The sequence below is a fragment of the Coturnix japonica genome, chromosome 2 (genome assembly GCF_054131305.1).
Source record: "Coturnix japonica strain WE chromosome 2, WE-NBRP24, whole genome shotgun sequence".
Lineage (NCBI taxonomy): Eukaryota > Metazoa > Chordata > Aves > Galliformes > Phasianidae > Coturnix > Coturnix japonica.
Window position 1 is genome coordinate 78,730,715 of NC_140664.1, and position 12,970 is coordinate 78,743,684.

General features: G+C 37.0%; 1 protein-coding gene across 3 annotated transcripts in view; it reads right to left on the minus strand.

Moving 5' to 3' along the window:
- CDH6 (cadherin 6) overlaps positions 1–12,970 on the minus strand; it is a 102,914-nt gene that overhangs the window by 40,057 nt on the left and 49,887 nt on the right. The gene's annotated exons all lie outside the window — the stretch shown is intronic.

A 12,970-nucleotide genomic window follows, 5' to 3' on the forward strand; every position in this document is an offset into this window, starting at 1 on the left:
TTACTTACCATTTGGTACATCAAGCAATTGCCTGAAAGATTACAGAGCCCTGTTCAGCTAAACTGTGGTGGTCATAACAAAATAGCATTGGACTGACTTCTAGAATTATCCTCACAAAAGCTTGGCGATTTTTTTTGTTTGTTTGTTTTTTGGTTTTTTGTTTTGTTTTGTTTTGTTTTTTTTAAATTCAGTTCAAAATTCTTTATGAACAGACAAAGCTGTTTAAACAATTTCCTGTTTAGTTCATCTATTTCAGCAGCTGGCATTTCTCTGTCATAGTGACCGCCACTCTTTTTTTCTTTGTTTTTAAACTATTTGTTAGAAGCAGTACCTGGGAGACAGGAAGACTGGTTTATTGAAGTCACTGACTGAAAGGCGTAATGGACTTAGCCACCCTAGACTTGTCATAACATAACTGAGGTACTAAGAATACTCTCTTGCATGTAAATCTGAGCCGAAGATTAGGAGAGATTAAAAATTGTTTTATTAACTGATGCGTACACTTCAGTGGTCAGGAATGAAAATTCAATCCATTGAAGCTTTGAAAGCCATAAAGAGGTGTACAAGTCATCTTATTTCAGGAGACAGATTATCATTACTCCATGTTTCCTACCATAACTGGATTGTCAGTCATTGGTTTCAAATATGAGTCTTAAAGACTAAATGAAAAGATGAGTTTGATGCATAACTAATGACTTCCTTGGTATATAAAAAAAAAATAAATACAAATGAGTGAAGCTCATTTAAGTGCACCTCTTTGAAAAAGCACAAGATATGCAATGGAAAGGCATGCTTGTATTTGGAAATGCAGAACTTACTGGTTTTAATATTGTCTCTGTCAAAGTCTTACTGGCTTATCAGTATTTGATGCTTCTACATTTTTCTTGCAGTAAAATGTGGGTCGTTAACAGTGTTCTGTTCAGTATATAATTATAATAATGTGATTTGAATCTTAAGTGTAAATTGTTCTATGTTAGCTTGTGGAAATATCAAAGATTAAGTCGAATAAAGCAAGCAAAATGCTTTAATGCTAGAAAATATCATTGCTCTCAGGTGTTTATTATCTACCTGCTGAAGGTTACTGTCACCATATTAACTAAAGAATGGGATAGATGCACTCTGGGCTGATTATATTAGCTCAATAACACCTGGAGTTGTTCTAAACTATGGTTTCTTACTAAAATAAATATGTGTTTTCTGTCAGGTAAGCTGTGGAGGTATGGAAAGTTAAATGCCTAACCTGTAATGATTTTCAGCAGGAGTGAAATGAGTCCCTAAAGAAAAACATGCTTCCCTGGAAATCTTTTCCCTAAGTCCTCATTTTTCAATGGGAATTGTGAAAACTATTCAAGAGCACCTACTTTCCTCACAGTTTTTTTTTGAAAGTCAGAACAAAATTGTTCCCTTATCTTAACATACGTCCTCGTATATCTCAGACAGTTATGTGCACAGGAACAGATGCCTACAACACAGCTAGTGTGCCTTTTTAAGTTAATTTAACGTACCGTGTTCCATTTTGCAAGAAAAGATGCTCACTGAGTCAAGAAGCTAGTACAGATATATTGTGTTTTAAAAATTACATGGGAAAAAAGTATTATATTAGTTTGTACATCCATGCAACCATTTAATGGCAGAATACTTTCATGGGGCCATCTACATATCCAATTGACTTTAATGGGACTTCTATCATGTACTGCATTACCTCAGTCAAAAAAAGGAACTCAAATAATAGTAGTTGACAGCAGATACTTACTGAGATTAGGAGTTTTTTGGTTGTTCTTGTTTTGTTGTTTTCCTTCCCCCCCCCACCCCCCCAAAAAAAAAACAACCACATGCACTTTTGTAACTAATAGATTGTCTTAGCATATCTTCCTTAATCTTCAATTGGCCTGATTAGTATAGTTAATGAAATCAATCTGTGTTATATATCGAGCTTTAATTGCCTTCATTATCTTAGGAAATTTACCCAGGGTCAGTTGCTTCTCTATCAGAGATCCAAATTTTCTATTTTACTGAAAAGCAATTTTCTTTGACTTATAAATTTAATAAATAAATAAATAAAAATTTAAAAAATCTCCTAAATCATTGCTGAACACAGCAACTTCAATTTAATATTACATCAGTGTTGTTCTTTCTTTATAGATATAATGCAGATTCAGAAAGTTAAATGAAGAAATGCATTTTTAATTCAGTAAAAACCTCTAATCCTTGAGTGGGAGGAGGGGTGGGGAAGATATTCCTTAATGGTGAACTAGAAGGGGAAAAAAAAAATTGCTTGGCCTAATATCCAGAAATGTTTTTACTGGGATATGGTTGAATAAAACATCAGGCTTCTTCAGTAAGTAACAGCTTTTTTCTGTTCCCTGATGGATGTGCTTGAAAGCAAATGCTCATCCTTTGCTTACTGACAAAGGTGATCCCTTGATATTCTGAGCTGCACTTGATGCTGACAATCAAATCCAGAGGTATGTGTATGAATTTTATATGCTATATAAAAGTGTGTGGTAGGGTGGAAAGTAGGGATTGGAGAAGTGAGGCTATAGAGAAACATTCAAACAAATGAGGAGACATATTCTGATTTAAATCAATGTTTAACAAAAATGAAATAAATTCATATCCACAGGTTTACTCAAGTCTTTAATCTGTTTGCATACCTGGCTTATCTAGTACTGTAACTCAAAAAGTGAGGAAAGGAAAATATCTCTGCACTGTCATCTTTCGCAACTTTATTTCTAAAAGTTTGAGTTGCATAAAGAGATACCTAGAGAACTGTGTGAGGCAATAGTTACAATTGAAAAGGCCACATGTATTAAGTCTTAACCGTGTTCTCCCTGGAAGGCTGCTCAGCTAGAAATTTCTTTCTAAGAAAACTTGGCCGAGGCTGTCATTTTTCATTCAAAAGAGCTCAAAATATCAGCCTGGACATGAAGGAATGGTTCACATGGCTCAAATGTTGAGATAAACAGATGATAGAACTTCAGGAAATCAGGGGGGTGGATTAGTAGAAGATCAGCTCAGGGAGATGGAGCTTTGCTTTGGAACAGGTGACAAATCAGTCAAGAGCTTGCAGATAAAGGACAGATCAACATGAGTGATATTGTGGTAGGTACTCACAACAGACTGCTTGCTCAAAGAAATGAAGTACCTGAAGCCTTTGTTAGATGGAGGAAGGAAGCTGTACAATTGAAGGCTCATGAAAGACTTCAATCATTCTGATGTCTGCTGGAAGAGCAATATGGCTGTATGCAAGCAACCCAGGTTTCTACAATGTGTCACAACAAAATTTCACACAAGTGATTGATGAGCTGACCAAAGGGTGTATTATGTTGGATGGATGTGAATGTAAAATTTACCCTCAGGTCTCAAAGGTCCCTGAGCCTAGCAGCAAATTCTAGTGAAGTGAAGCATTATTCACAGCAGAAAAAACAAACAAGCATACAAAAGCACTATAAAAGTGTAGGGTTTGTTGTTTGTTTGTTTTTTTAACAAATGGGATGAACTCAGGTACATACTCAGAGTGGGATGCATTTTAAAAATATAAAATGGTGAGGAAATGCTTTCTTGCTATGGTATTTGGCAAGTGATTGAGGAAGGTTCCTAATTTCTGAGAACAGGAAAAGCCACAGGCATTCTAAAGAAGGACAAGAAGGATCTGGGAACTAGAGACTGGCCAGCTATACCTCAGTCCCAAGGTATGGAGCAAATCCACTTGGAAGGTAAATCTAGGCACACAAAGAAAACCAAGGTGATGGAAACAAATAATATGGATGGCAAATTGCTTAACCAACCTGATCGCTTTGATATAAAATCTGAATAGATGAATTGGTGAGATATGGACTGCAAAATTGGATGGTAAAATGTGTGGAAATTCCATGGATGGACAATGGACAAACTCAGTGAGTTATGATCTGTGGTTAGGAATCCCACTGGTGGGATAATGGGTGTTAATACTGCTTAATATCTTTATTAATTATTTTAATGATGGAATGCACTCTCAACAATGTTTTTAAGTCATTAAAAAAATAAAGGGGGGGGGGAGGGGGGGGGTTTGTTTGCATAGAGAGCTTTCAATATTGGGAAGGTAGATGTCAGCAGCTTGTAGAAATGGACTCATGATGTTCAGCACTCACAAATATAAGTTCCTGCATCTGTGCTGGAATACAGTCTAGATAAAGAAATAGTTTTGCGCTGAAAGATCTGGATGTTTCATTTCAATAAGCTGAAAATGTCCTTGCTGAGAAAAAAGCCAACTGAACACTGGTTTCTTTTAGCAATAGTGGCTTACTGTCAGAGGTCATAGATCATTCTCTTCTATTCAAAGCCTGTGAGAATGGCAGTAGAGCAGTGTATTTAGTTTTGTCCCTCCTCTGTAAAAGAAAGAAGTTGACATACAGCAGTGAGTCTACTGAAGGGTCACCAGATGGGTTAGGGGGCTGGAACATATGATGAATGCAGAGAGAAGAAAAATGTTTTTGTTTAGATTTCAGAAGAGAAGGTCTATTGTTGTTTACAGCTACCTAATGGCAAAGAGTAGATAAAGACAGAGGAGACTGTGAAAAGATGAAAGGCAGTAGTTAGAAATTGCAGCAGGGGTAATTCTGGTTAGATATTTGAAGGAAAAAAAAAAATAATCAAAGGAGTTAAGCTCTGAGAGAGCTGCCCAAGAAGGCGTGGAATTTCTGTACTTGGAGACAGACAGAACTTGATTGAGTCCTGAGTGATGTGCTCTTAAATGGACCTACTTTGAGCAGAGAGGTCAACCAGATGCCTCTGAGAGTTTCTTCCATCCTAAATTATTCTGTGGTTCTATCTGTCAGAAGTAATATTCACTGCAGGACAGTTCAAGATTCAACACTGCCTGTCTAGGACTGAGGGTTAATTTTGACTGAAGAGACTGGAATTATTTTGGTGCGAATACTTTTTGTCAGTATTCTCCAAATTTTTATCTAGTTTTTGTGGAATAAAATATATATATATATATTTCTTGAGAACTTGTGGTGGTTATGGTGAAATCAGTATAAATAATCGAAAAGGAGTTTTCCAGAAAATACTTTCTGAAGGTAAAATCATAAATATTTGCTTGATGTGAGTCAGTCGTGGTGAACTGTGTAGATCCTGACAGGCTGTGTTACCTGAAAGTAGCACGAGGCTCACACTTGTATTAATTCTCTGGCTGAAACCCCCTTGGAGGTTGTTATTCTCTGTGTCTACTGGAAATTCTCTGAGGAATTTCAGCAGTTATAAATTGTATTAGCTCTCCTTTAAGCAACTGACCTGAAATGTGTAAAATCACAGAAAGAGCATGGGGCTGGAAAGAATCTATGAATGCTCTGACACCTCTGTTTGCATGGCCTTTAAATCTATTGCCTGAGTCAGCTTGATTGTAGGGTCTGCTATGTAGAAGCATGTCATGGATCCATAGATACAGTTATACCCTTCGGTTGTCTTTTAGGGAGAACTGGACCTCTTGTTCATGATAATATAGTGCAAACATATAATTTACATGCTACATGACTTTCATTGATGTAGCCTGCTGACATCAAGATGCAGTATGCACAAAGCTGACAAACACACTAGAAAAAAAATAGAATGATATTAATGAAGCAGCACAGAGCAGTAAAACATTTATTGCAGCAGATGATTAACAGTGAAACAATGTTTCACAAAGAAGTAAGAAATAGTGCTGGGTAAACAGCATATCTATACAAAAAGGCCACTCCAGCTACTTTTGTATAGTCCTGCTCCATTCAACATGGCAGACTTCAGCTGGGAATAGAAGGGCTGCAGTTGAGTGATGTATCTCCCAACTTTGAAAAGAAAACACTAGGAATGATAGTTTCAGAATAAACTTTACAGAAGGGGAAAAACATATCAGCAATGTACAGTTTAGCTCCCAGTTCACCTAGCATTTTATTTCTCTACAAATTTTATTCTCTCTCTCTATATACATGTATATATATAGTGAAATTAGAAAAAAAAAAAGAAAGAATTTATATTTTTTCCTTTCTCTCTTCCTTCCAGAGGGCAGTTCTTACCTTTCCTTCATCTGCCACCTCAGGCTTTCACATTGAGTACAAGCTTCACTGAACCCTGAAGCATTTGCAAGTGCATGCTAAGGTTTGCTTCACCCCATTAATGGTGAAAGCAAACCACAGTCTGCATTAGCACATACAGATCAGTGGTAGCTATTCGCATCACAACACATTTTCAGTTTGTGTTTTGAAATACTGTGCTGACTGGCCATAGCTCTCAATCTGCTGCTGCCCCACTGTGAACCTACGTTCACCACTGAGAGAAACAGCAGCAAAAGCAAGGGGAGTCACAGAGGATAAGTTTCATTTAATAAAAAGATTTGTGTAAGCTTTACAGTTTAATATTTTTGATGAGCCAACTGTAAGTAGCAAATGTTGGAATAACAAACGTTCTTTGTCCTCAGCCTGATAAGCGGGATTTTTTTTTCTGGCTGTTGCTAGCCCGCAAGTTCTATATTCGTAACACTGCAGCTTTATAGGAAAGACTTGTCTTTGCCATACAAACAAATAGGAAAATGGTAATTGCAGCAACAAAGATCAGTAATTTAAGTAACCACAAATAAACCATGAACTTCACCTGTAGTTCTTCTCTGGGAATAGAAATAAACATGTTAAGCTATTTTTGTATAGCTGTAAGTCTAAGGGCACACAGTCCAGGAAGATAGGCAGATTGCTGACAAAGGGAGAACAAGATGATCTGTGGAAATATGTGGCCCAAAATGTAAGCACTGTTATGAGTGGGCTGTTAGTATATAGAAATAAAAACTGTGTAGTTCAGGGCACAAAAGAAAAAAAGAAAAAAAAAGAAAAGCAAAATTTTTTCACTTAATTTCTCAAGCTAGAGGGAAATACTGTCTTGGGAGTTTCAGAATTTGCTTGCCTTGACTTCTCTTGGTAGAATGGAACAAAGAAGAGGAGGAGGTTATGTTCCATTGCATTGTAAGTATCATCGTGTACCACAAAGGAGGAGATGTGGAATGTTAGTGACAAGCGGTTGTAAGGCTCTAATATTGTGTAATATATTTGAGTGTAAGGATGATGCCAAGTAGATTCACAATTATGGAAATCATAAACGTTAAACATGCTTTGCTTCCAGCCTTTCATTTTCTGAATGTCATTCTTGCCCATCCCACCCATTTCTCATTATCTCCTTTTTTAGCCTCCATATGATGATTTAAAATCTACAGCCTGTTTCTGGATTTGTGTCCTGGGCCTTTAACCTCTCAGCAGTCCCTTGTTTCAGTTATCTCTATTCCACAGAGACCAACAGTATAGAGGGTTTCTATCGGCATCAGTAAATCTTTCGAAGAGGAATATAAGACAAGTGTGTGTATGTGTGTGCAATTCAGTATAAGAATGAAGGGCAGTTGGGAAAGTCAAGTGGTAGAACATAAAATATGAATGATGGATGAGGAATAAAGGCAGTGCACACATGCCATGGCATTTGTTCTACTTTTTAGAAGAATGACATACACTCAGCCTATTGAAGCAATAGGCAGGTGGAACATAAGAACTGAGCTTTTTATTTTTTTTTTCCCTATTATTATTTTATTTAATTGTGGTTTAGAAATTTCTGATTTTTAGCTCTGATCATGTCATTTAACCTCCCCATACATCAATTTTCTCTTCTATAAAAGGCTTCTGCTAATGCTTCTTTCACCAAAATGTTAAATGTATCGTTCCAATTAACTAATGTTGGTACTCATAAAGGACCCTGTGACTTTCTTGTCAGTAGCAAGGGCAGGAGTGTCACAAACAGTCCAGAAAAGCTCTATTCTCTGCTAAGAGAAAAGTGGCACTATAGTATATTGCTGATAGCTTTCCAAGGACTCTGGCACTCCTATACAGGTGGAGGGAGTCTGCATCTGGAAAGGTACAAGGCTTCACTTTTCCTCCTGTGTGGTGATGGGTCTGGTGTCATCTGAGAGGTACATCATGGAGTCACATTTTTTTGTGCACATCTGGCTGTGAAAGAAGAATGCTGAGGAACTGCAAGGGATAGGGGTCCAGCCCAGAGGCCTGTGCACACTGTGGGTAGTGCTACAGTTAGTTTGACTGAAGCAACTGAAAAATGACAGATGGCTCTCTTCAGTTTTTCTGTGAGCCACTCCAGGACCAGAAATTGCTCAGGACAAAGTCATTGCAAGACATAACGTCTGGGTCTTGGGTTGCATTTCTCTTGGAAAATCAGAAAGTAGAATCTATTCCTAAACAAATGATATTCTTAATGTCAAAAGAAATTGAAAGCTATTTTGAGTAGACTCATTGAAGAAGTCACAAATGTAACTTTTACTTTCAGGCTTCATGAAGATAGCAAATGGTCACTGTGTTTTGAATAGGAAACTGAAGGCATCATGCAGCTATCACAGCATTAGTTACAAGGTGAAGAAAACAAACAATATTTGTCTGTAGAATTGTATTAGAAATGCTGGACTTTCAGCTTTCAGTTTGATTTTACACTTCTTGACCTTTTTTGGAAAACAAAAGTTTTGGTGATAAGTACAGAGTACTTATGAAAGTATGAAAGATCTGATAGAAAGGGAAAGTTTTTCTAGCACTGTCGTCCAATTAAGCTGTCATATCTTTTTTGCATTAGAGTATGCAACCCATTGCTGATCAAAATGTTGAAAATCTGTGGACTATTTTACAGGACAGCAGTTTTCCTTTTTTTTTTTAATGGCCCCTCTTGTCACAGCCGTACATTTCTCTCTCACAATGTGACTTAGTCCCACTACTTGCAATGATTTTGAGATATTCTACATTTTTTATTTTATTCTGGTGATGCTTGCCTTCAAAACAGTTGTAGCCATAAGTAAAGTCAGGGAAAAGGAAGCAAAATATGGAAACATTGCAATACCATTCCGTTTATCTCCTTTCTAAAAGCAGGATTGATGGTACCTAAACCATTCCTTACAGAGGGTGAGGAATCTTTGTTTTTTAACACCAAGCAGAAGGATTCTACCTTTGCCTAGGTGCAGTATCCTTTCTGCTTTGCCAAGACACATAGCAGCAGAACTTTGACTTTTATCTTCCTTGAAAAACTGAGTTGTCAGCAGAGGATGATTGTTTATGATGGGTGGTACAGGTAGAAACATCAGATAGCTTCCAGGCAAGCATACAGCTTGAATTATTTGAACATCAGTAAGACACATAAAAAATTAGAAGTATGTCTGGAAGTTTCCTTTCAGTCAGGCAGCGTGACAAAACCATTCTGCCTGTTGTTATCAGGAAAGCAAGTTGCTCCTTTCTACTGCAGGCTGCCAGAAGCTGTTTCCAGGTTAATGAGTAAGATTTAAGTCTTGTTCAGAACTTTCTTTAGTGTAAATGAAAGAGGCATCCTATCCCTTTTATATAACAGTGGCTTGTAGGTTTGTACTCTGACAAGACCACTCAGTGATGGATGCTAGTACATGGATTTCATGCAGCCAATGGGATAGCTGCATAAAGACATCAGATGCATACAAATGGTAACTGTACCTTTGAGTCTACTATTGTAATGACAGCTTTTTTTCACTCCATAGCTCAGAAGTATCTCGAGACCTCTGAGAATACAGTATATATTTCTATACACAGAAGCAGTAGCACTTTATTTTTTATCAGTGACTTTGAGAAGCATTCATCTCAGCCCTTTAATATTTTACTAAACAGCCATTGGTACAAGTAGATATTTTTAAAAAAACCTAATTCAAATGTTGCAGATTTTTCTGGATAGTAGTATTGGGAACTTCTCTACTTTGATACTCATGTAATCCTTTTATTTTATTTTGGGATTGAGTCTCTGCCAAGTACCATAATTTCTGAACCAGAAGAAAAGACATCTTCAGGTTAAAATGTCACTGTGCCCATCAATCACACTTCAATGAATCACTATAGCTCACAAGTTATTCAGCAATGCAATGAATAATTCCAGTCTAGAACTTTTATACCAGTTCTTTATATTACTGAGTCTAACCAAGACTAGAGGGCACGCATTTCTATTTTTTTTTAAAGGATTTATTTTGTGAATATATAGGAATGAAACTCAGGAATAGAATAAGATGATAAAATGTTGGATCTGATGTCAGTGCCACAGTGTAGAATCAACTTGTGTTGATAACACTGAGAGATTCATGGCAGATGCATATTCTTGTCCAAGACACAGTAAAATATTTGACTTGATAGTAAAATCTGTAGTAAACAAAACTGGAGGACCTGTTCCTAATAGTTCATGGTGCCTATGGCTACCAGAAAAGGACTACTTTGTTTTATATGTGCTCAGGTGTGCTTAGACAATTATCTCCTAAAAGATGGAAGCACTTGGGTTTGCTGGAGATAAAGGACACAGAGCATACAGCATTGTAGTGCTCTGGCCCATTACTCATGATGCTTCACTGTTGCCTTCAGTACTGCCCTGAGCTCTACTGCTGTTTGATATCTTCAGAGCGATTACCGTTTTTTTATTATTATTATCTCAAACCTGAATATGTTCTTCTTTGCTTTTTCTCCTCTTCTCAACAAAACTATTATGATATAAATGTGATTTCTGTAGCATAAACAGCTACAGGTTTTTATGACTGTAATATGGGCAGTTATAAAAGCAATGCTGCTAGAATACTTTACAGCCAACTTGTGATGGCTAATCTTTTGATACAGGTGTTTGAATTAAACATGTTAACAGTGAACAGAAAAGACAGAAGCAAAAGCAGACTAAAATATTTTTTCGTTTTCTGAAGATTTTGTTTTGTTTTGTTTTATGATTATAGTGTTAATGCCCACCAGCTTCAACTATTGAACACAAAAAGCAAAAAAGCTAGATACAACTGCCTATGCAGTAAAAAGAAAGCATAATTCCCCTTTATGTGCATATACTGCTTTTGTTTTCCAAGATTTTCCTATGCACGTTTCCCTGTGATATAAGGGAATAAAAAGAAGATAACAAAAGACTCTTAACGTTTTCAGTTTATATTTAAGGTTAACATTTTGTCCTCTGAGACAAAATATGCTTCATAAACATGTTCATTATCCTCATTTGCCCACTCCAATCAAGTTTAATTGCTCAACTAAATTGCTTGGTTACCTCAATTTGGAGACATTCAGCTGTTTCTATCATTTATCCTCACACCAATATTCAACTTTCTCTAATAGTAAATGGCTGCTGTTCCATGCCTTTTGGCTAATTGTTAAATTACAAGGGTGTGAGCAGTTCTGGCATTTGAAAGACGTGTGAAAGGCCACTTGTGAACAGCCCAGGGACACAGAATCAATGACATTTATACATGATGTGTCATTTCTATGCTTTGCAACAGTAAATGTATTATAGTACAAATAGACAGAAGAATAACTTAAATAACAACCATGGTTTTTTTTCTTTTTTTTTTTTTTCTTTCTGTGACTTTACTTCAAACTTTCTTGGTATTTGCTTTTTTTTTATGGTTTTCTTTTTTGGTCCAACTAGATCATTTTTAACTGTCTTACTGCAAACACATCCTGAAGGAATATTTGCTCCCCTAACAATCCCTTCTACTTGAATTCTGCAGTGTGGAGAATGGGAGACTTGGGACTGAGAAGGTTTAATGTCAGAATTTGCAGTGAAAATGACAGGCTGCAGAAAGAGCTCCCTACCTCGACCCATACAAGTATTCTGTAAAACAACAGAGTGTGTGGAGAACTGCTGTCTTCCAATTTGTGTTCTTTCTTTTTCCATACTTCTTGTCTGTTTGATTTGTTTGGATTTTGTTTGGTTTGATTTTCCTTCACTCTCTCTCATCTTCTGTTTTTACCATGTTCTCTTTAGGTAACCTTATTTTCCTGAATTCTATTCCCTACCCCTATTTGATTTCTTTTTCCCTCCCTCGATCTTGATTCCTCTTTGTGAAGTTTCCTGTCCACCCACCTCTGTCTTTCTAGTTCTCCTCTCTTACTATTCTCTGGGTTTTTTTCTTACCCTCTTATCTTCCCTTCTGCTTTTCTCTGAGGACTCTCTGCCTTTGGCATTTTCCTGTAGATTGGGTTCGGTGGTACTCTTCATGAATGCTGATTATCTTGGTTGGAGCTCTATGAGTATTACACCAGCTGAGTAGCTCTTCATTTGAATCATGCCTTGCAGCCATTTAGTAGGAAAGGAGTGTCACATCCAACTTTGAGTGACAGCTGATTGGCAGGCAAGAAAAGCAGTCACCATCTCTCATGGGAATGCTCAGAAGCTTGTAGAGGGAGATAAAATGTCAAGCCACTGTGATCTGCAGCCTCTGCTGAGAGGCCTGAAAGATCAAGCTAGATCAGACACAATCCCATCTGAGTTTGGAAAATTAAGCTATATTGGTTTTACTTTGAATGTCATCATCGATAGCGTAATTTCTGCATTCTGCAAGAGAGACTCCTATAGATTATGACACCTTGGGCCGTGTAGGCTCCCTCTAAATAAACCACAAATGCTCTTTAGTTTACCTGAGGATAGCTACCTACATAGGCCTGACGCTCAGGGAAGTGGATATTCTCAGAATTGAGGTGTAATTTTTATTTTTACAGACTCTTTTATAACTGTTGGCAAGCTTTGAGCTTAGAACTTGTAACCTGATAGTTACTTAGCACATAAGCAGAATGTTCTTCAACTCTCTGTAATAGTATGGCTTGTGTATCATGTTCATGTCACAGATTCTTAGTGGTGCCACAAAACCTCATCATAAAATGGCTGCAGCCATTTGTGCAGTGGAGAATAAGCAATGAAATGGTTGCCTTCTGTGGGATAGGGAGAATCTTCACAAAAACATAGGCAACATAGGCACTGTGAATCCTAGTTACCTTGGACTAAACCTCTTCAAGTATATATAGTTTGACTCAATACAGTTAAAGAATGTGAAGGAAAACACAAATTTCAAAGATAAAATCTGGGCTCAACTATAATTGAGCTGCATCATATCCATTAAATAATTTTAAAAAACAGAAGCTTTTAAAGATTT